This window comes from Heloderma suspectum, chromosome 4 (genome assembly GCF_057233095.1).
Source record: "Heloderma suspectum isolate Gila_16-S chromosome 4, 16-S_ref, whole genome shotgun sequence".
NCBI classification, from domain to species: domain Eukaryota; kingdom Metazoa; phylum Chordata; class Lepidosauria; order Squamata; family Helodermatidae; genus Heloderma; species Heloderma suspectum.
Genome location: NC_139461.1, coordinates 92,398,914 through 92,421,988, shown reverse-complemented (window position 1 = coordinate 92,421,988; position 23,075 = coordinate 92,398,914).

The following is a 23,075-nucleotide window of genomic DNA, read 5'->3' as shown; positions in this document are numbered from 1 at the left end:
ACCTCCAAGCTGTTGTTCCATTATTGAGTGACATGGGGGACTAGATGGGGAAATGGGAGATGACCACAGACCTCTCACTCCCCCTAATTGCCTGATGTGCTGAATGCCTTTAAATGTGCACTGGTGAGTGGGGGTGGCCAGCTTCTGTTATGCCTTGTGGGGAACCCTCCATGTGTGGTCACTGCACCCATCATTGACCAGCTCGAACTAAGTGTGTTCTAAATCTTTAATAGATGGCTAGGGATTTCAACATTACCATTTATGTGTAACTATTCCTTTAAAACAACTTTCTGTTAACGCCTATTAATATGTTCCCTGCTGCAATCTGCCTTGAACATTATTGCATTTCCATGATTAGAGATTTATTTACTTTGAGATGTGGCAAAAAAAAATATTTTGTGCAAAGTGCAAATATTATGACAAGCACACGCTAGTTAATTGTGACATACTGATGTATTTGTTTTACTGAGGTATCTCCTGGGAAAACGATTGTGCAGGGTGATAATGAATGTGAATGACTGTTCCTTAATCATTCTGTTATTAGCATAAATTTGAAATGAGTAAGTTGCTGGTGACAAGGTATAATGTGGAATTAATGCAAGTGTCATTTAAGATGCCCAGTTCTAAATACAGCTCAACAGGATTTTTTGTTATTGCTTATTTATAGGAAAGATGGAGAAGTTGTACAGGTCATACCTGTCAGCTCCAAAGTTCTGGTATATACACATATGTACACAAACATGCATAGAAACCAATTGTGTGGCTCACTTAAAAAAGTCTCTTAGGGTGCAATCCTATCTAGATGGGCAGCCAGTCACCTCCTCCGAACTCGGAGGTGACCACCTAGACAAAGCAAGGCAGGAGAAGCACGGAGGGGATTGATCCCTCCATGCTTCTCCTGCCCTGCTCTTTCGGCTAGACAGCTGATTGTGGCTGTCTAGCTGTGGGAGGATGGAGCGGGGAAGGAGGCTACTGTATGACACATTGGATGTGTCATACAGGCAGCTACAATCTCCCTGCCCCAGAACGCCCCCAGCTACGCTCCTTTCCAGCCCCTCTGTGCTCCTCTTGCGAGCGCGGAGGATGGGGCTGTTCCATGTTGCCTCCAAGACAGTGCGGAAGTGGGGGGAGGTCGGTTCTCCAGGAACCGACCTCGGACCACAGGCTCTGAGGTCAGTTCCCGGATAACAGCATATCCTATGGCCATCTAGCCGCTGTCTAGTGGCCATAGGATCTCCCTCCATGGGGTTGTAACTTCTCATTTTTAGGAGCATTGGAGCATTTTTAGTAAGATTAAGGACACACACCATTAATATATCCAATCTTCCATTAGACAATGGCCTTCTTTTTAAGCTGTTTTACTCTAGTTGTCCACCAAACATATCCATAATATACTAAGGATTATAATCAGCGAGTGTCTTTAGCTCTGATCAGGTGTCATGCCTAAACAGGGAATTCTAACATGTGTAGGGGGAATTGGCTCTCGCATGCCAGCACTGCCCAGTATCCACACACATGATGTTGGCATCCTCCTCTCCATTCTGGACCTTCCCACATTGAGTGGGAATGTCTGATGGGAGCTTCTATACACACTCAACTGAATGCATGTAGAAGCATCCTCATGGTCAGGAACCCTGATAGAGCAGGGTGCCTGATCATGGAGGGATTGTTTTGGGGCTTCTGCATACATACAGCTAAACACATATAGAAGCCTGCTTCAGATCTTCCCACTCAATGCAGGAAGGTCGGATGTGGACCAGGTTGGGAGTGTGGCTGCACATGCAGTCCTGTGGCATCTACATGCACTGGAATTCCCTATTTGGGCATAATGCCTGAACAGGGCTTTTATTTCTTTAGTGATCTTATTGCATTATTATTTGTGTTCTTTTTGTTGTCTGCATTTTCAAATTTATTCTATAGTAATACAAGACGATGTGGGTCTGCCTGTCAGTGCTGTAGTGCCAAGACAGTGATACCTAGACACCTGAAAGAAACTCGGCATACATACTAAGGGTGTGCACCTTGGAGTTATTTTGTTTTAAAAACAGATCAATTAATGTTAATTAATTTAAATATGTCAGTGTGTTTAAAACCTGCGGTTCCATCTTTGGTCACTAGGTGGCAGATTAGGTATGTAGTTAATACAGGTTGAAGCTAGGAATGTCAGAGAATTCCGCCACAGACTCCAGTGAGGCTTGATTCTTTAGAATCCGGCCCCCCAGAATCCATGGCAGAATGGCCTCCCCCCCGCCACCCCGTGGAATCCCCCCGGGACGGAGCGTACCTGGCAGCGGATGAGGCGGCTCCAGTGGCTCAGTCAGGCAGCACATGCGGCGGCAGATGCGGCGGCAGATGCAGCCGGTCTCCCGGCTGCTGCCAGACTGCTGCGGCTGCAAATGGTGGCCGTCGTAGAGGCCACCATTTCTGTGGCTGCCTTTCTTCATGATAGGCTACGTAAATACTTACGTAGCCTATCACGGCAAAGAGCAGGGGCGCAAATGGCCACTACGCCATTTGCGCCCCTGCTCTTTGCTGTAATAGGCTACGTAAGTATTTATGTAGCCTATCACGAAGAAAGGCAGCCACGCAAATGGCGTAGCAGCTGCCATTTGCATGGCTGCCTTTTGTCATGATAGGCTACGTAAGTATTTACGTAGCCTATCACGGCTTGGCAGCAACGCAAATAGTGGCCAGCGTAGTGGCCGCCATTTTTGGCCACAGCAGCTGGAATTCCAGCTGCGGCCGGCCCTGGCCGGCAGCTCCACGGAGCTGCCTCGGAGCAGAGCCGGCCGGGGAGGATTCGGGGGGGAGGGACGGAGCGCCTCCCCGCCACCGCAGATACCCCGGAACGGAGCAAGGTAAGTTTTTCGTATATCCCTAGTTGAAGCCAAAAGGGAGAAGTCCTAGGGACTGAATTATATGGCTGACCCTTCCACCCTACTGTGGGGCAGACAACCCTCAGAGGAATTGAGTGAACTCCTCAGGGGTCTATAGGGGTGCACCTTGGCAAGGGCCATGCCTAGGGGTGCCAGCATCAGTGGCTTCATTCAGACCAGGTGGGCACGATGTGTCCAACTTTGAGAGCTTCGTAACTTTCCTTGAAGGCTTCACACTGTATCAAACTAAGGGCTATTCCAACCTGCGCAAAGCTGGGTTGGTTCACTAGTTCTAAATAAAAGAAAATTCCATAATGAAATTTTTCAGGGCAAATTAGGTCTCTAGAAGAAGAATTTAGCATGTATTGAAGAAACTACTGAAAACTTCATTTCCCTTCAGGGGAAACGCCAGAAAAACTAGTCTGGTGGAATGAAGATGTGTGTGTCTGTATATATATATATATATATAAAATTCAATTCATGCTGTATAGGACCTTAATATATTTTAACTTGAAGTTTCCAGAGTTTTGTGTGGGTTTACCCCATTGAAAGGCCTTTTTATAGGCGTAGTTAGTGGCAGAAGAGTGTTAAACTAAAATGTGCTGGTATTTTAGCTGTTTTTGGTCCCTGCCCCTTTTTGTATTTGGCCCCAACTCCTTTTGCCTTCAGGATAGGAAGGCCTGGCGTGCTATGGTCCATGGGGTCATGAAGAGTCGGACACGACTGAACGACTGAACAACAACAACAACCTTTTGCCTTCAGCCCTGCCTACCACTGGAATTTGGCCAGCAAGAGTTTCTCCAAAATTAAATTTGGCCCTTGGGCTGAAAGAGGTTCCATGCTCCTACTTGGAGTCACCTCTGTTTCCATTACCATTGTATACACAACACATCAGTGATAAGAATTCAATGTTTCAAATTCAAAACAAAGGTTACATAAGGCCATGGTGTAATCACTATTAATTTTTCCCAACTGATGTTCTACAGGTAGACTTTAATTGGGTTATTTTGTCAGCATGAAACATCTATGATCTAATTGTCTCACCTGTGGATGCTCCATGTAGATGGAAGTTAGAAAGAAAGGTTAGAAATCAGTGAACAGATGGCATCTGGTAAAAGCAATTCAGTGCAGAAAATTCCATCCTTCTTTAAACAAGCTGCACAGAATTTTTAATCAGACGTTTGACCACTGAGAAGCAGGTATTAGCTATCATGTTTTCCTTTTGACAGCTATAATATACTTTGTAGTACAAATGGAAGGTCTTCTAATAATAAAATATTTATCTTTTTTTTAAAGATACCTTCCAAAACAGAAAGAGAATTCCTTGTATTAAAGTTGGATCCATTTGAATTTACATTGTTGTTTTCATTATGCAAACCCTGCAGGGAACTGCTCTGTCTAAAACCAGATAATTCACATATAATTTGCCTTTGGTATCTTGCACTTTAGCTCAAACACAAGAGATTACAAGCCTTGCTGGATATCCGTATGGTCAGCCAAACAAACAGCCAAGGTTGGTTTGTGGAAGTAATATAAGGCTGAGGATCTGAAACAGCTGGTAGGAAGAAGAATATTGGAATCTGCTAGGAGAGAAGGATCCCTCAAGATCTAACTGAATTATTCACTTTGCTTAGGTCAGCTGTGACTTGCACAGAATTAAGCTGCAAACATCACTACCCACCTGCAGGCAGCTCTCACTTATGAATGAGCTTTCATGCAACTTCAATTTAAAATTTAGGAAGCAGAGAAAGTGCATTTGGTGTCGCACTGCTGATTTCAGGTCAGGCATGAAATTCTGCCTCTGGGGTCTTCATCTTAGTTCAGTGCTTACTTGGGTACAGGTAATTATGGGGAGGCATTTTCCTAGAAAAACGGTCATGCCAAAACCATAGAACACTAATATATTTCCTTTATAATCTTCACATCATATCCTAATGAACAGTGCATTAACCTTGCAGGAACCCCCGGTCTGCAAGATTGACTTTGACTTCTATAGCTCATTTGGACTATAAGGTCTTTTAATGAGAGCAAGAATCACTAACATCATCTCTGACCAATAATGCCTTCGGATTTCTATTCAGTAGTTTATAGGCAAGAAATACTTAATTTCACTGGTGGTGCAAAAGGCCATCTTATATCTGGACTAAAAAGTATCCAAGTTCTACTCTTAGTTATGCTTACATAATTCCTGTTGAAGCCAACGGAGGTGATGGGGTGGGGGATCCTGATAAAAATTAGCATAAGCCTGTGTTCCTTTGTAAGAAGCTGGTTGTACTGAAGAGACACACTGTGGGAGGAAAAAACAAATAACCTGTTAAAGAAAGAAGCGGGGGGGGGGAAAGTAAATAACTTTACATTATTAATGTATGAAATATTTTGCTACAGAGTATCAGTAATCAAGGAAGGCCTATTTTTCTATGGTAAGGTTAGGGGAAATTCTATTCTGTATCCTATGGTTCTTTGCCTTTAAAATAGCTGGGGTATCAATTATTCCCCATGGGTGTGCATCCCCCTTCCTCCAGAAGTATGTTGGGACATTTATGTATTGGTTCCAGCTTGTCTGGTGTAAATCAAAAAAGAACAAAACACAGCATTAGAAGAGGACATTCATAGGTAGATATGCACTCTGAGAGGATTTTTGTATTTTAAGAGCTGAACAGAGGGAAAAATTCCACCAGTTGTGTGATGTCTTCCCAATCAAGCAGCATGGTGATAGAAAAAAATGCTTTCTAAAATTGTTCCTTTTATACAACTTTACAACTTTTACAACTTTAAAAAATATGAACTTATAAAATAAAAATTACATTGGACAAAACAAACAGAATTCTGCTTAAAAGAAAATGAGGCATAAGAAAAATGTTTACAATAAAACATACCTTGTTCACAATAAATTCAGCCTGAGTAACTGTAGAGGAAATGCACCGGAAGACCATTGTATTTCGAGGAGATAGGAGAGTGAGATGCCACAATTGTTGTGGCATCTCTGTGAGATGAGAGTGAGAGCCACAATTGTTGTGGCATCTCTTTCTGGGGGAAAGCGACCATGTTGTACTTGAGTTCTTGGTTCTAAGGGAAGCAAAAGCCGAGTGTACTCAAACGCGTACCCTGGATTTTAGGAAAGCTGATTTTAATAAACTCAGAACAATGATCAGTAAGGTCCCATGGCAAGCAATGCTAGCGAGAAAAGGAGTCCAAGATGGGTGGGAACTTTTAAAAAAGGAAATTCTCAAGGCACAATCACAAACAATTCCAACAAGAAGAAAAGGTGGAAGACAACAGAAGAAGCCAATGTGGCTTCACAAAAAGCTTAGGGATGACCTGAAAACAAAAAAGGACACATATAGGAAGTGGAAAGAAGGCCAAGTAACAAAGGAAGAGTACAGGCAGGTAGCACAGAATTGCAGGGATGGCGTCAGGAAGGCTAAAGCGGAGAACGAGGTGAGGTTAGCAAGGGATGCTAAAAACAACAAAAAGGCTTTCTTCAGCTACGTGCATAGTAAAAGGCAGAGGAAAGAAATGGTTGTTCAGCTATTAAATAAGGATGGCAAAATGATAACAGAGGACAAAGAAAAGGCAGAGGTGCTCAATTCCTACTTTGGCTCAGTCTTCTCCCAAAAGAGGGTCTATGACCCCCCTGGCAAAGGCGAAGTACAGGCTGAAGGGGCAGGATTGCAGCTTGAGATCGACAGGCATATGGTCAAGGAACACCTCATTACTTTGAATGAGTTCAAATCTCCAGGGCCAGATGAACTGCATCCTAGAGTCATAAAGGAACTGGCAGAAGAGCTCTCAGAACCGCTGTCTATTCTCTTTGAGAAATCATGGAGGACCGGGGAAGTGCCAGATGACTGGAGGAGGGCTAACGTTGTCCCTATCTTCAAAAAGGGTAAAAAGGAGGAACCTGGGAACTACAGACCAGTCAGTCTGACATCAATCCCTGGGAAAATTCTGGAGCAGATCATAAAACAATCCATCTGGAAGCACCTTGACAACAATGCTGTGATTACTTGAAGCCAACATGGATTTGTCAAAAACAAGTCCTGCCAGACAAATCTGATCTCATTTTTTGATCAAGTAACCTCCCTTGTAGACCGTGGGAATGCTGTAGACATCATATACCTCGACTTCAGCAAAGCTTTCGACAAAGTGCCCCATGATATCCTGATGAGCAAACTAGCTCACAGTGGGCTAGATGAAACAACGATCATGTGGATCCACAGTTGGCTACAGAATCGGACTCAAAGAGTGCTTATCAATGGGACCTTCTCAAGCTGGGGAGAGGTAACGAGTGGGGTACCGCAGGGCTCAGTCCTGGGCCCAGTGCTCTTCAATATTTTTATTAATGACTTGGAGGAGGAGGTGCAGGGAATGCTGATCAAATTTGCAGATGACACAAAATTGGGAGGGATAGCTAATACTTTGGAAGACAGAAACAAAATTCAAAGTGATCTGGATAGACTGGAGTGCTGGGCAGAAAACAACAGAATGGCATTTAATAGGGACAAATGCCAAGTTCTGCACCTAGGAAAAAGAAACCAAATGCACAGTTACAAGATGGGGGATACGTGGCTCAACCACACTACGAGCGAGAAGGATCTTGGAATTGTCGTCGATCACAAGCTGAATATGAGCCAACAATGTGATGTGGCTGCAAAAAAGGCAAATGCTATTTTGGGCTGCATTCATAGAAGCATCGCTTCCAAATCCCGGGAAGTACTAGTTCCCCTCTACTCAGCACTGGTTAGGCCTCATCTGGAGTACTGTGTCCAGTTCTGGGCACCACACTTTAAGAAGGATGCAGACAAGCTGGAGAGGGTTCAAAGGAGGGCAACAAAGATGATCAGGGGACTGGAAACAAAGCCCTATGAAGAGAGACTGAAAGAACTGGGCATGTTTAGCCTTGAGAAGAGAAGACTGAGGGGAGATAGGATAGCGCTCTTCAAGTACTTGAAAGGTTGTCACAGAGAAGAAGGCCAGGATCTCTTCTTGATCATCCCAGAGTGCAGGACACGGAATAATGGGCTCAAGTTACAGGAAGCCAGTTTCCGACTGAACATCAGGAAAAACTTCCGGAGTGTCAGAGCAATACGGCAATGGAACCAATTACCTGGGGAGGTGGTGGGCTCTCCCACACTGGAGGCCTTCAAGACGAGGCTGGACAGCCATTTGTCAGGGATGCTCTGACTTGGATTCCTGCATTGAGCAGGGGGTTGGACTCGATGGCCTTGTAGGCCCCTTCCAACCCTACTATTCTATGATTCTATGATTCTATGATTCCTTGTTTGCCTGAATCTCCTGGAGAACCTTAGAAACCTGGCCCCCTTAAGAGCTCTCTAGGCTGGAGGCTTTGCTTTCCAGGGTCAGTTGTCTGCTTGGGAAGCGTGCAAGCTTGAATCAGTTAGGTTGGCCACTGTCCACTCACTTTAGCTTATGTTTGGGGCAGTGCAAGAATGTATGAACATCATGAGACCTCAGAATCTGACCATCATCCAGATGAGATTAATTAGGGTGCTTCTCAAACCTCCATGTAGCAACAGGAGAACTCAGGAATGAAAGTCACCAGAGAATTGCCCACACTGAGCTTTGACGCAAACTGGACCATGGAGGTTTTGCATGCTGGCTGCTTGACTGGAGTCTCTCCATTGTCGTTCACCTGGAGCTCCCGACAACTGAATGGGGAAGTAAGGTATCTTGCTCAGTATCAGTGTTTTATGTTTCTCTGTATCATTTTGCCTGCTCATTAATAAAATCCTTAATTTCTATCCAGCTGTGTGCTTATTGCTTCTGAATCCTAAAAAGAACCTTTGCCTCTTGGCAAACAGTAACAATCTGCATATAATCTATGGATATTTTAGATTAAATTCAAAGTTAAGCCTCAAAGTTGGGGATGGTGCAGGGGGTGCATTTCGCCTGGGAATCTGGCAGAACCCCCCTGCACCCCCAAGCCATGCTTGCTGAGGCCCTGCCCCCTCTTGCCCCTTGCCTGCGCTCACCTAGCCACTCATACTCACCCAGGTGGCCTTGTCGAGCTCCACAATCGCCATTTTTTTGGGAAAAAATGGTGCTCATAAAAATGTGCATATTTGCATATACGCAAAGTGGGACCATGAATCACCCATATACGCAAGATTGCAGGTGTTTGCTTGCCTGTAATCTTGTGTATATAGGCCATTGATGGCCCCATTTTGCATATACGCGAATGTGCGCATTTGTGAAAATGCACATATTCGTGTAAACGTAAAATGTAGCTGTGAATAGCCCGTATACACAAGATTACAGGCAAGCAGATGCCTGTAGTCTTGCATATATGGGCGATTCATGGTCCCACTTTGTGTATATGCAAATATACGCATGTTTGCAATCGGCATTCCCCCCCCCCCCAAAAAAAAATGGTGATCGCAGAGTTCAGCAAGGCTGCCTGGGTGCGTGCAGGCAGCTCTGCAAGCAGCAGGGAGCTCAAGCGTGGGTCCAGGTATGTGGGAGAGGGGGAAGGGCCCGGGCAGGTGCCTAGAGAACCCAGATGGGGGGGGTGCCCACCAATCCCTGCTCAAAACACTCCCCATCAGGTTTTAGAAAATGGAATTTTAATGCTTCAAATTGTTGACCCTACATGATGAGGCACCCCCCTTGAAACTGAGGTTGACCCCATCTGCCCTATTGATTTCTGAAGGTGAAGCTTTATATACAGAAAAATCAAAGATAAGTATATGGAAAATCATGAACACTCTGATTTCATGTTGTTTTGTGAATGTCTGTTGTTCAACAGCTGTTACAGTGCATTGTGCCATATTGAAACTGGACTGTGGCTACTGGCCACATTTTGCCTGATCTATCATATTTTAGTCTTCCAAAACACTTTTTGCAGTAATAACACTGAATGGCAAGACCCGCAGGAAATGGCCTTAGTGAACTGTTGTGAACCGCCCAGAGAGCTTTGGCTAGTGGGCAGTATAGAAATGAAATAAATAAAAAATTAAAATAATAATTATTATAGTAGTTCAAACTATTTGACCCTCTAGCCCAGTATCATCCACCCCACACTTTCCCAACCTGTCGCCCTCCAGATGTATTGGACTGCAACTCCCATCATGCCCTGCCAACATGGCAAGTCCAACACATCTGGAGGATACCAGATTGGGGAAGGCTGACTGAGTAGCAGCTCACTCTCAGACTGGAGGGATTGAATTTGGGATGTTCTGCATGCACAGCAAGTAGGTCAACCACTGAGCTATGGTCTGTCCCAATTCCTTGGCTTCATCATCTGTGGTGCCTTGTTTTTATTGTTTCAGCTAGCCAACTCCATTGCTTTCATTCTTGTTTCATTGAAATCAGTTGCAAAACAGGTCTCCATGAAGCAAGGATTTCACACAACTCCAAGAAGCCAGCAATTGTCCAGGTAACTTTCTTTTTTCAGGTCATGCCTCCAGATTCGCCCATCACCTCCAGTTTTATCCAATTGCATATAGCAATTGGTTTGGAGCTGTTAAGACAGAAAATCTATAGTGCATCAAGCCCAATTTATTTTTAACTTTCTAAGAATGTTTCCAGATCATTCTGGCATACTAAAAACACTTAGCTCAGCTTTTAAATGTTAAAATAAAATCCACAATTACATATATTTATTATGTTATGATTTGTTAATATGGATTAATTTCTTAATCAGTGATTTATGGCTGCAATGCTATGGTCCCTTGGATGGTCCCCAAGGGTCAATAGTTGAGTCCCCTCACATCTGGCTTGTTGTATCACTGTGACTGTTACCCATTCCACAGCTGTACTCAGGATGGTCAAGCTGAAAAAGAAAAGAAAAAGAAAATATAGGTGGTTATTTCCTTGTACTTTTGCTACAGAAGTACTCTTTTAATGTCATGAAATGAAATACACAGCAACCACTGGGAGCCCTACCATTAGTAAAGGTGACAGCCACACTTGCTGTGCCAGCATGCCATCAAGTATAGGACTCTCTTGTGATGAAAATGGAAAGAAGGATAAGATCAAAGGTGTGTGTGTGTGTGTGTGTGCGTGTTTTACATTGGCGCTTTGGACCTTCATAATGACTAATTTTGGTGCACTACAGCTCTGTGCTGTAATAACGGTTTCCCTCAGGAGGACTCTCCAGATATTTATGTTGATGTGTTACATTTTTCCCTTGCTCCCAAAGTGATTCCACCCATAGGGTCCTTCCAGATGGGGAGGTACTAGTGCTAAAAGTCAAAAGGCATTGAGCAGTTATTCCATCTTTTCTCCCATAACAGATAAGAAAAAAGACAGAGGAAAGGGTGGGAAAAAAGGAGGGCTACAAACTGAGGACAGCGTTGTCTGGAACATACGTGCACACAAACACCACACCATAAAATTCCATGAAGGAGGCAGTGTGATTGCACAATAAAAGCCTTCTCTGAAAGCATCCTTATGTTTTATCCATCTTTGTAAGAGTTAAAATTGTAATCATTATTGACATCTTCATTTTATTCATATTAATTTAGCAACAAAACGATGCCTGCAGCACACTAGCATTTTACTAGCCAGTATCAGATTATAGAAATTAGGCTGGCAGATAAAGCATATTTATAACACCATCAATGTATAAAAGGGCACAGCAATTTCCACAGCCCACCTACTGTGCTATAATTAATAATCTCTCCTTATGGCAAGGACTGTGTTAATATATAAATTACACTGCAGCACTTGACAAATTAAATGCAATTATAAATCTTCCCCTAGACCAATTAGCATTTAAACAACAATTAAATGTAGATATCCTTATGCAATGACCCACATAGAATGAAGATAATCTTTGCTACAGAAAATTCACTAGTAGATTTTATGTCTGCAATACACAATTTACTTACTTCAGACCTTTGAAATTTTAAATGGGAGCATACTATAATGCATAGAAACTGCAGTGTAGTACACTCCCAGATGCTTCTGGGGTATCTGTTTTCACACTAACCCCCCAAACACAGTAAACTCGAGTAAAAAAAAGGGCATTTTACACTTCAAATAGTGTAGGGCCCATGCTTACTTTTATATTCACAACTCTTTTCCATGCTACTGTTGCCCACTGTAAACAGAGGAAAAGCGGTGTGGGCAGGATCTGGCCACCTCCTGTAATCCCAGGGCCTCTGATATTAACTTTACAGTGTAGGAAAGGGCTGATGTCAGCTGTTCCCACACCACACATATTTAAGTAGGACACCTTAGACAATTGTACCTAAGCCCCACTGAAAGCAAAGTGACGTGACTGGGTTGTTCCATTTTTCTTAAATTTGACTATTTTTAGATTGTGCCATTCATTTCATTTCAGTGTGAAAGAATAATTCTAAGTAAAACATATTCACCCCAACCTGGCTAGAGGGAAGCCCATATATACTCATTCTCTTTAGGCTGTGAATCATTCACCAAATGAATGCAATGCACATGGGGTGTTTCCAGATGAGGTTTTTATTGTACCATGGCCCTGCCTCGTTCACAAAATTTTACGAGGGGTCCAGGCATCGTCATCTTTCACTCATAAGCATCCCATGTTTGCTTACCACTTCTTCCATCTTTTTTTTTTTTAAATCATGGAAAATCTGTTAAGGAAGAAAATACAGAATAGCTGTAGAATGCCTTCTGACTGTTAGCGCTAGGACCCCTCCATCTGGAAGCACCCATAGTTTCCAACCATGCACCTGTTACAGCCATGCACTGTAGCATCTATTCCAGGATTTGCAAAGAGTAGTGCTTAGTGGAGTTCCACTCATGGCAGAGAATCATAGCATCATAGGGTTGGAAGGGGCCTACAAGACCATCCAGTCCAACCCCCTGCTCAGTACAGGAAGCCTGATTGCCAGGCGGTCTCCCATCCAAGTATGAACAAGGACAGAGTGGGTGCGGGTGCAATCTTCACGATTCCTCCACCCCCCCATAGGCCCCTGTTCTGGGGGCAGCAGGGGAAGAGGGAATTTCCTCATCTTCCTCCTCCAGCTGGATCCTGGTGCGTTCCTTGAATTGAACCCTTTCGTATTGGAATAGTCAGTCTGGATCCAATCCAATGTATAAAACAAATAAGTATATCTGCTGCAGATGCGGTTTAATAGCACCAGATCACTTACATGTGTGGTGGGCCTGTCCTAACATCCAAACATTCTGGACTCAAATTAAAAAAGTAGATCAAAAGGGTAAAGGATGTTGCTCAAGCTCACTCACTCAGGTATACCTAAGGCACATCACTCATTAATGTCTAACTTATTAACAGCTGCTAAGTTAGTCATACCAAGCAGGAAAGCTGACTTAAAAAATAACAATAATTGAAGACAAGAAATAGTGTATATCAGAAAGGGAGAGTTGAGCATTGTTGTCACAAGTATCACCAGCTTACTGCTACCACTTATTCTTTCATACATTATTTGTACCTAACTACTGCTGTTAAGGTTATTGTGCCAGGAATGCTGGTAGGTTTGAAGCTAAAATTACATTTGGTGTTGACTTTTGCTTCTTAAACACCAATTAAACCCACCAATTATCAGGAGGCAGTCTGGTGGAGAGGAATGAAGCAACGTAAAGAAATTGTGCTTGAAACGATCTCTGACTAAATGGAATTTGGAAAGCTTCACAAGTATTACAGTGCAACCTTCCAGTATGCCAGATTGCTTGTCTGTTCCTCCCAAGGCTTGCTGGAACACAAACTTATGGATACTTTGGCTGTACAAATGAGAGGCCTGTAGCCCATTAGTGACTCTGGCTTCAAGAATCTGATATCAATGGCTTCCCCTGAGCCATGGCATGATTTTTTCCTAATTACTTCATTTAGCAGGGTTTCTTAAAATGTCCAAGTCATTCTGAATCAACAGTTTCAATTCAGCACTGTACTTCTGTCTGCAAAGAGAAAGGGAGCAAATTGAATTATGTTCTTTACTGTGATTAAAAAAAAAACCCCCTTTCTTCTAAAGGATTGCATATCAAGTGCTAGAAGAACTTGGTTAGACAAGCTGAACTAGGACTTTCATTCAGAAGTTGAAAGATAAGCATTTTTCTCAACGGTATGAAAGGGAAAAGATGGATCGGGGAAGCATCCATTTGAATTTGCATCACTCCTTCAGTATTCAATTAATTGGTTTACATAATGGTGGAGCTGGCCAACATTCAGTGTACATGTACAGGACAAAAAGTTCACATCTAGGCAGGTCATGGGCAATCCCTGGGCACTCTAGTTTTGAAACGGAAAATTTTAATACATTTCTAGTCCTCAGGATATTTTGAAATGGGCTGGAAATAGGGGCTGAAGAGTGGAGTTTTTCCTCAGCTCTCCTGATTTCTAGGTCTAGATTTCTACAAACACTGATACTCCCCCCCACCATTTGTGAGTTACAATAGCCCTATTCAGGCATTTTGCTTCAGTGCCTAATGAGCATGCAATGGAGGGGAGGGAAGAGAGGAAAGCGTGCTAGCTCCACCTGCTTCTGTTGCTATTCTCATCACCTCCATGTCTTGAGGGATACTGTCTGCAGTGTGGAGCCTTTTTCTGTCCATGTAGGCTTCCCATGTGATTTAGAAGCCTGGTTTTCCAACTACTTTACTAAACTACTTGGGGAGCCTACAGAGATAAAAAGTCTCCCCACTGCAGAAGTTACTGCTCAATATGAGAGGGTGACCAGGACAGTGACATAGGGAAGTACAGCTTGCATGTTCATCCTCACTCTCTCCTGTCACATGTTCATTAAACACTGAGGCAGAACACCTGACTAGGGCTAATATAAAAATACAAGTACCATAGAAAAAGTGTGTCACATTAATCAGAAATATGTATATTCAGTCATTCTAATTCATAGCCTCCACGTGAAATGAAGAGGGCAAACAGTTCTCATGTCTACACTGGGGGGAGATCAATATGTGGCCCTTCAGATGTTGCTGGACTACAGCTCCCAGCATATTTCACCATTGGCTATGCTGTCTAGGGCTAATGGGAGGTCCGACCACATCAGGAGGACCACAAGTTGCCCACGTCTGATCTACTCAATTCCTCGTTCACTTCCTCAGGATTCCTCCGTTCCACATGCACATCCCTTTATTTATGGGGTGTTCACATGAACACCCTAGCATGTTAAGAACAGAGCAGGGCCATGGCACATCCCTGCCACCAACACATGTACCAGCCATGCCCCCAATATCTGTCTGTACATTTAGCATGCTCGAAAAGAGGCTCTACATGTATGCCTGGAGAGTGCCTCCATACAAGAGGGGGTCCTGGACAAATCAGGACCCCCATTGCAGAGGGGAACCTCTTCTCACATGCACAGAATGCCCAGATGGCAGGGGGTGGAGCTAGCCACTATCCAGGGCAGCCCTGCGAACCCCTCTTGCATTCTTGGAGCATACGAGGGATTCATCTCAATCCTCTGATATAAATTGACAAGCCTGTGGTTGAGGAGCGCCATGTGTACATGAAAGCCCATGCATCCACAAGGGCTCACTGGACTGGGATGGGATCCGGCACACAGTGAGGACTCTCCCTGGTGAGGTGCAGTCTGCTCCTCACAAGGGAAATGGATATCCACTCTTTCTTACTGAAAAGAAGAAATCTTGGGGAGGAAAGACTGGACTATGTCCTGGCTGCAAGCCTTGTGCAGAGTGGTGCTGAACAGAATTTGAGACTCAGTACCTGAGAGCTTCTCACATCGTTCTGAGTCATAGGCATGAATTTTGAAACAACATAATCAAGCAGATGCAATTTAGTTAGTGGAGTCTGTCTCAATAGCTTAGCCAGATTATTTGGTGTGAAGACCACACTGAGATAGGCATGTCAACAGTTATTTTCAAGGAATCTGGAAGAAATGTATTGCATAGTTAAGTGAAAATACATCCACAGAAGGGAGCTGGTTGACCCACATCTCTGATATCCAAGGCTGATCCTAACTCATACAAAGAAACAGAACATCAAAGTGGTTAGGAATTGCTTATTGCTCAGGCTTTAATCATCTGCAAACCTTTCATTTCAGCAGAAACCATAGTCAGTAAAAACAACAACTGTCAAGCACATTTTAGTTTAAAAGAACTATACTGAAAGAGCTTTAGAATGTCTAATGTGACGATAAAACCACATGACAGAAAACTCTGGTAGGCTGCCACTGACAACTGGAGCTTTGGAGAACCGTCTCCTCCCTCCCTATAATTAATTGCAAATTGCTAGTTATTCACCCATTCCTTGGTTGTCTTCTGCCTTTCTTGTATTGTGGTGAAATGCAGTCTTCCTATCCATTCAACACAGCTTCTTCCCACATCAGAATCAATGTACTAGGAAGTGCGGCAATGCCAGGTTATGAAGGAGCCATTCATAGGCTTTTCCCACATAGCCTAGTACTTCCAGTGTTAAGAGAGCAATTCAGGGGAGGGACACCTTTTTTGAGTCTGAGGGTTGCATCCCCCCTGTGAGCAAGCTCTTGAGGGCTACATTCCTGCAGTGGGCAGAACAAAGGGCAAACATGGTGGGAACAGGGGCAAAAAATGGGTGGGGTATACATGCATAGGCATTCATTCCGTTGTCTGATAAATTCATTTTCTATGTGGGGGGGGGGATGCTCTTGATCATTTCTTGCAAATGTTTTATGTCATGGGTGGGCAACTTGTGATCCTCCAGATGTTTTGGCCTATAATTCCCATCAGCCCTAGCCAGTATAGCCAGTGGTGAGGATTGATGGGAACTGTAGATAAAGACATCTGGAAAATCACAAGTTGCCCACCCCTGTTTTATGTGGTTGCTATCCATCCCCCAACAAGGTTCATGACCCTCTCTTGTTCCCAGATGTGTCTGTTTGGGTAAAGGTTGATTTCCCAAGTAGCTCCTAACCATAGCTGGTACATGGAACTTGTTAATCTGGTACTAAAAGCGTTCAATACTGTTACTAGCAGAAGACTGAAGATAGCTAACTTGATCTGGAATAGTTGCATGACCTGAATGAGGGTTTTGGGGAGACCAAGAAGAGCCCCTAAAAGGCCTCAGATTCATATTTAAGAATCAGACTTATATTCCAGACTCTTGACCCCTGGGCGAGAAGACCTTGAAGTTTGATTCTAAGCTGACTCACTGATGTTATCCCACTAAGTCTCTCACTAAAATTTTGCAGGACTGTCTTTGAAGAAAGGGAAAAAAATGCAGCTGTCTTTACAGCAGCTTCACAGAGTTTGTTCAAGGCTACAGTGTGCTGGCAGAGAGTATGAGCAAGTTGAACAGAAGAACTGAGCATGCTCAGATGCATACTAAGAGTACTGCTTTGACATCTTGTGGTGTACACGTGCTGATAAGAGAATGTCCTTACTCAATACTAGTTGGGCGAGGGAAGCTGTAGCCCTAAGCATGAGCGAGAATTAGGAGGAGATATTCGGGTGGACAGACCAAAGATGACCAAAGATGACGGTGAGTTGAAAGAAGGTGTAGCAAAAAGAAACATGTCAGTCAAGATAACATGCCCAGATGGCAGACTCTGGGTCACATTTTGGAACATTTCAAAGCAACCCATTTGTAGTAGTGTGGATGTTCCCCGAACATGTGAGATTGTGAGTGATAGATGAGACACCTTACTTCTGAATGGTGAGCAGGTAGTCTAACCACACACCCCATTTTAATTGGAAGATGGTTGTCTCATTACTCACTGGGCCCCCCCCCCTTTGACCAGAGTAAGCGTATAAAAGAGCTCATTTCTACTGCAGCTGCTGTGCTTCACTTCACTCTTTCTGCCTCACCACCAGACCCAAGGATTTGGGTAAGTATGGACCTCTTTAAACTCTTAGGCTTTGGAACTTAGCATATTTTCTGAAGTTAGGATTTAGAATTAATTTCTGAAAGTAGAACTTAGAATTATTACTGAGTTTGGGACTTGGAGTTATTTCTGAGGATGGAACTTAGAATTATTTCCAAGTCTTGGGTTTTCCCTTTCACTCTAACTTCTGCCTTTATTCTTCACATGCCTAGAGGAACTTAGTAATGCTTTAGTGTAGCTTTTATATTCAAGTAATGTGCAGGAGGAGCAAGAGAGAGAGAGTTAAGAATTATGTTTTAATTTAGTTTAGTTTTAGTTTAACTTTAAACTGCAAGTAGTAAACAGGAGAAAGTTGGAAGGAGGAGTCATAACAATGTTAGAAGCTCAAGACATTATTTTATTAGCTAAATTCATAATATCAGTTTTGACTATTGCAATTCTTTTACTTAATCTCCTATAGTTGTTGCATTCTCTTTCCTTATAACCACAGGGAAAGTTTCAAATGATCATATAATCATTGTGCCACCACTTTCTTTTTATTTTGTAATTTACTAAAATAAATACCTCTCAATTTACAGTTTTGTCTGTGGTGATCATAGAATCATAGGGTTGGAAGGGGCCTACAAGACCATTGAGTCCAACCCCCTCCTCAATGCAGGAAGCCTGATTCCCAGGTGGGATCCCATCCAAGTACTAACCAGGGCTGACCCTGCTTAGCTTCCAAGATCAGATGAGATCAGGCACATCCAGCCAGTTTCACGTTTGTCTGTTGGGATTAGCTTGGCTACCCACTGGGGTATTTTGGACCCATTTGGTACAGGTTCTGAGGTTAAACAGGACCGAATTTACAGAACTATAGATCCTGGAGGGCAACATGATCAAGTATGTGTACCCAGAATGAGAAGCATGCATGCATCAACATTAAGAGCCAGGAGAAAAAAATCAGAAACCACAGCAACTTTTGCTAAATGCTCAGCAATAGATTTATATTCACCTGTTGCCCTCCAGATGTGTTGGACTTCAACTCCCAAAGGCCATGCTGGCTGGGAATGATGGAGGTTGAAGTCCAACGCATCTGAAGGGCACCGGATTGGGGAAAGCTACACTATAACAGTTCTTTTCATCACAAGAATGATTTGAACTGCAGTTTGGTGATTTACATTAGTAAATTATAATGTCAGAAGTGGCCCAAAATTGTAGGTACTCTAGGTCCCATTAATTTTCGGTCATTGGGTTGGTAGCTGAGACTACCACTGGCTCCAAAGCCACTTCCTTATAAATAGCAATGGAAGAAGTACAGCAAATGTTTGCCAAAAGCAAATTCGGAGGGGTCTTCTCAGGTAAACATCTGACTAGTGATGAGTAAATTCCCCATGACTCAGTTTAGAATCAGCCTGGCATTAGGGTAAGCATTAAAATGCTGTTATAATACCTTCTCATGTTAAAATGATAATGTGCTAAGTGGTTCTCAGTCCTAATTCACAAATAAAACATGACAAGGCATCCAGGTGTCTATCGAAGTTTTGGTGAGTTTAACCACAGCTTGAAAATAGAATATTTATTATTAATTAAATTGTATACCCTGCTTTACTTTATAAAATAAACTCAAAGCGGCTTACAAAATGTGCATAAAATACAGTAAAAATTACTAGAATCGATGTCGTACAATAATATGGATTGCTTTCCTTCAGTTTTCTATGCTATAAGTATTGAAGTCTACAATCCTATGCACTGTGGGACTTACTTCTGAGTAAAGATGCATAGGTTTGTGCCACATACAACTATATTACTGCTGACAGTAATATGACACAATCTATACTGAATGTTCTGCTCCACTGAAGACTGATTACATTCCACAACTCATCTGGACTCTTATTTTCTATCTTAAGGAAAAAGAACCATGATCAAACTTATGATGGTTTCTTTCATTAGTAAAAATAAATAGCTTTATGTATATTTCTGATCTATAAAGGGCTCCCAGTTTAGCAAACAACCATCAAAGAACATGAACCTTGATATCAGTAAGGATTTATTTGGATAACTGTTATTAAATAAAATGAAGAAGAAAACTTACAATTTGTAATGCCTTTCCTGAATGGGGCAATAAATAACTTAATGGGTAATTCATTTAGCCCATATAAAACAACGAACTATTTTATATTAGTCTATGTGTAAAACACACACACACGCCGGTATTTTAATGCGTTGTTTTATTTTATTCAAGTTTTATTTATGATTGTAAATCGCCTTGAGCACCATTTCCCTTAGTAGAAAGGTATGAATCTATATATATATATATATATATGCGTGCGCGCGCGCGTGTGCATGTGCGTGTGAGCGAGAGAGGTTTCATTGTCTTGTATGTCATACATGAAAACAGAAGGAGGTGAGCATGAGGAGGTGAGCAGGTGAGTACATTACAAAGAAGAGAATTAGGTTCTAAGGGTGCAAAAAAAATTATTGTAGGAAGCCCAACGCGTTTTGACTTTTTTCTTATTTTTAAGCCTTCTTCAGGGGGCTGCAACATTCTTATAAAAATCATAAAAAACCTGGTTATTTACTAAGAATAACATATAAGTTCATACTTACTAGAGAAAAAAGTCTGCAGAATTCTTTCGCAAAGATTGTCTCCTGTGTCAATCTAGTGGCAACTGGAAAAGATGTTTCTGAAATCTTATTCTCTTTTGTCCATTTTTTTCTAGCCCTATCAGGTGTTTCCATGTTGATGTAATCCAGCCAAGGTCTCAAAAATGAACTGTACTGTGTTAGCTAGGGAGTGTTGTAAATCACCCACAGGTCATAAGAGTGGTAAAAATTCAACATCTGGTTTCACAGAACAACAACATTCTACCACAGATCTAAAATTTTGGGCACCGTATAAGCTTGACATTAAGGAAGAAAAATATCTGTTGAAGAGAGAAGCTGAGTGGATTTTGAGACTGAACACTTTCTCTCCATGTGGTTTAGATTAGTGGTATGCTGAAAATTTCTCCCACATTTTTTTTCGACCATTCTCATTCAATTTGATAGAAGAGAAATTGCTTTTGAAAAGAAATTCAAATGAGAAGAAATTTCAGAGAAATTCTCATGGGTTACATTTGAGGCTCTTGTGCTTACTTTACTTATGAGGTGGCCATGGAGCTTAATTTACTTATGAGGTGGCCATGGAGTATACAGAGATTCACTGTACACTATTCTCTGTGGCAGCCTGTAGCCTCCTCAGCTTCCCGCACTTCAGTCAAGGCCATCATGAGGAAGACATCATGAAGTAATTCCTCCATGGGGCTGTTTCAGTTCAGGAACAGCAGGTGGTCTGGGAGGCTGCAGAGCAATGGGAAGATGTGTAACAGAGAGAGAAAACACACACACATAGCACTTTCAGCTACCTCATGGTGATTAGGTAATCTCAAAAACCAAAAGGAATCCAAAATGCTGCCTCAGAAAAGTGGAAGCCTCAACACAGTTGATGCTGTTGCCACTTGCAGGAGCAGTGCAATAAAGCAAAAACCTTTAGGAAAAAAGAAAGAACCTGTGCTACAACCCCTGCCAGTAATGAGCCCTCTCTGTGAGAAACTGTTGGAGAATTTCTCCTCCCCTAGGAGAAATTCAGTGAAATTGTTCCCCCACCCCATCAATTTCTCAGCCCACAAATAGCCTGGAGAATTCTGAGAGGCCATTTGAGCACAGCTTTCGTTTAAATGAAGACCTTGAATTTTTACCACTCTTCTGACCTGTGGGTGATTCACACACGCTCCCTAGCTATCACAGTACAGTTCAGTTTTGAGACCTTGGCTGGATTACATCAACATGGAAACACCTGATATAGCTAGAAAAAAATGGACAAAAGAGAATAAGATAAGATTCGAGAAACGTCTTTTCCAGTCGCCAGTAGATTGACACAGGAGACAATCGTTTGTGAAAAAATTCTGCAGACTTTTTTCTCTACTAAGTATGTATATGTTAGTCGTAGTAAATTAGCAGGTTTTATATGGTTTTCATAAGAATGCTATAAGCCCCTGTGGCAATTTGTATTTTAATAGAGTTTTAATTGTGTTGTCCTATTTTTAATTTTTATTATCATTAATGTTACAGCTCCCTGAAGAAGGCCTAAAAATAAGAAAAAGGCCAAAACGCGTTGGGCTTCCTACAATAATTTTTTTTTTTTTGCAACCTGAGAACCTCTTTCTCTTCTTGTATGTCATCCAACATAAGTATGCATATAAATATGCATTCTATTGAGAGAACTAATTGAAAGTCCTGCCAGGATTTATACAACACTAACTGTTGTGGGCCAGTGTTGGTACATAAATTCAGCTTTTGCAGTCACGATATCAAAATGATCTGAAGTGAAATATCTCATTATTGCAATGCTGTTTGCTTACAATACAGACCCCCTAATTTTCTGTTCTCTTCTTTTGGCTGGTGAGGAAAACAGGGGAGGGTGGAAATTCAACATCACTTTTACATGCAGGAAAACAAAATTAACGTTTTTGGAAAGGTAGCCCTGTCGGCATAAATCAATAAGAAATGCTGACCCTCTGGGTCATTTGGGACATGAGTCAAGATGTTTTGTTGTTTCTTTACAGAACAGGGCAGGCTTAAAAAAAAACATAGCAGTGAATTCAATTTTGCCATCGTTTTAATCTAGTTTCTACTATTATGTGCAGTAGATTTGCCTTACATTTCTCCAAAGGCAGCCCTGTTTTTGATCAATATATGGATCCCAGCACCTCACTTTGTACCAACATAATCCCAGGATTCTTCCACCTACACAGGTATCAAACCAACTTCATCCTTTATCGCACATGGCATGGTTGCTATGACAAAGAGACTCACCCGTGGCTGGCTACAATGGTGCATCATGTCAGCGCTGCTTATGCTGGCATGGAAAATAACCACGTGATACTTGCTACCAGTGCACACACGGTTATGACGTTAATCTCTTTCTGATGCAGTATGGGAGTCAGCATGGGAAAACACACTTAAGTGGTAACGTATGAAGCTGGGGCTTAGATTGTGCTGGAAAGTCTGGCTTCTGAAGAGCTTGATGATGTATTACGTTTAGGGCCAGTGTCAAGGGTAGGCATGGTTGGGCACCTGCTGAGGGCCAATACCCAAACGGGCCTACTGACAAGACCCCCCTGGAGGCGCTTCTCCTCCTCTTCACCATTACAACCTGCATGTTCACCTGCATCTCGCTCTGGCCCAGACAATGCTGGTGGAAGGAAGGAACAGCAGCAGACGCCACCACCTACTTGCTCACTAGTTCTCAATCAAGGGCCCCAGTACAGATCAGGATCCTACTGTGGCGGGTAAGGGACTTTAAACCCCCTGGCATGGGCCTGATCCACATCGGGCGGGGGCTGCACATACAATTTCTATTGCAAAATAGCAATCTATTTGCTTTATAGATCACTATTTTGCAATATAAATTGCAGGCACAGGGTCCCAAATCCTAAGT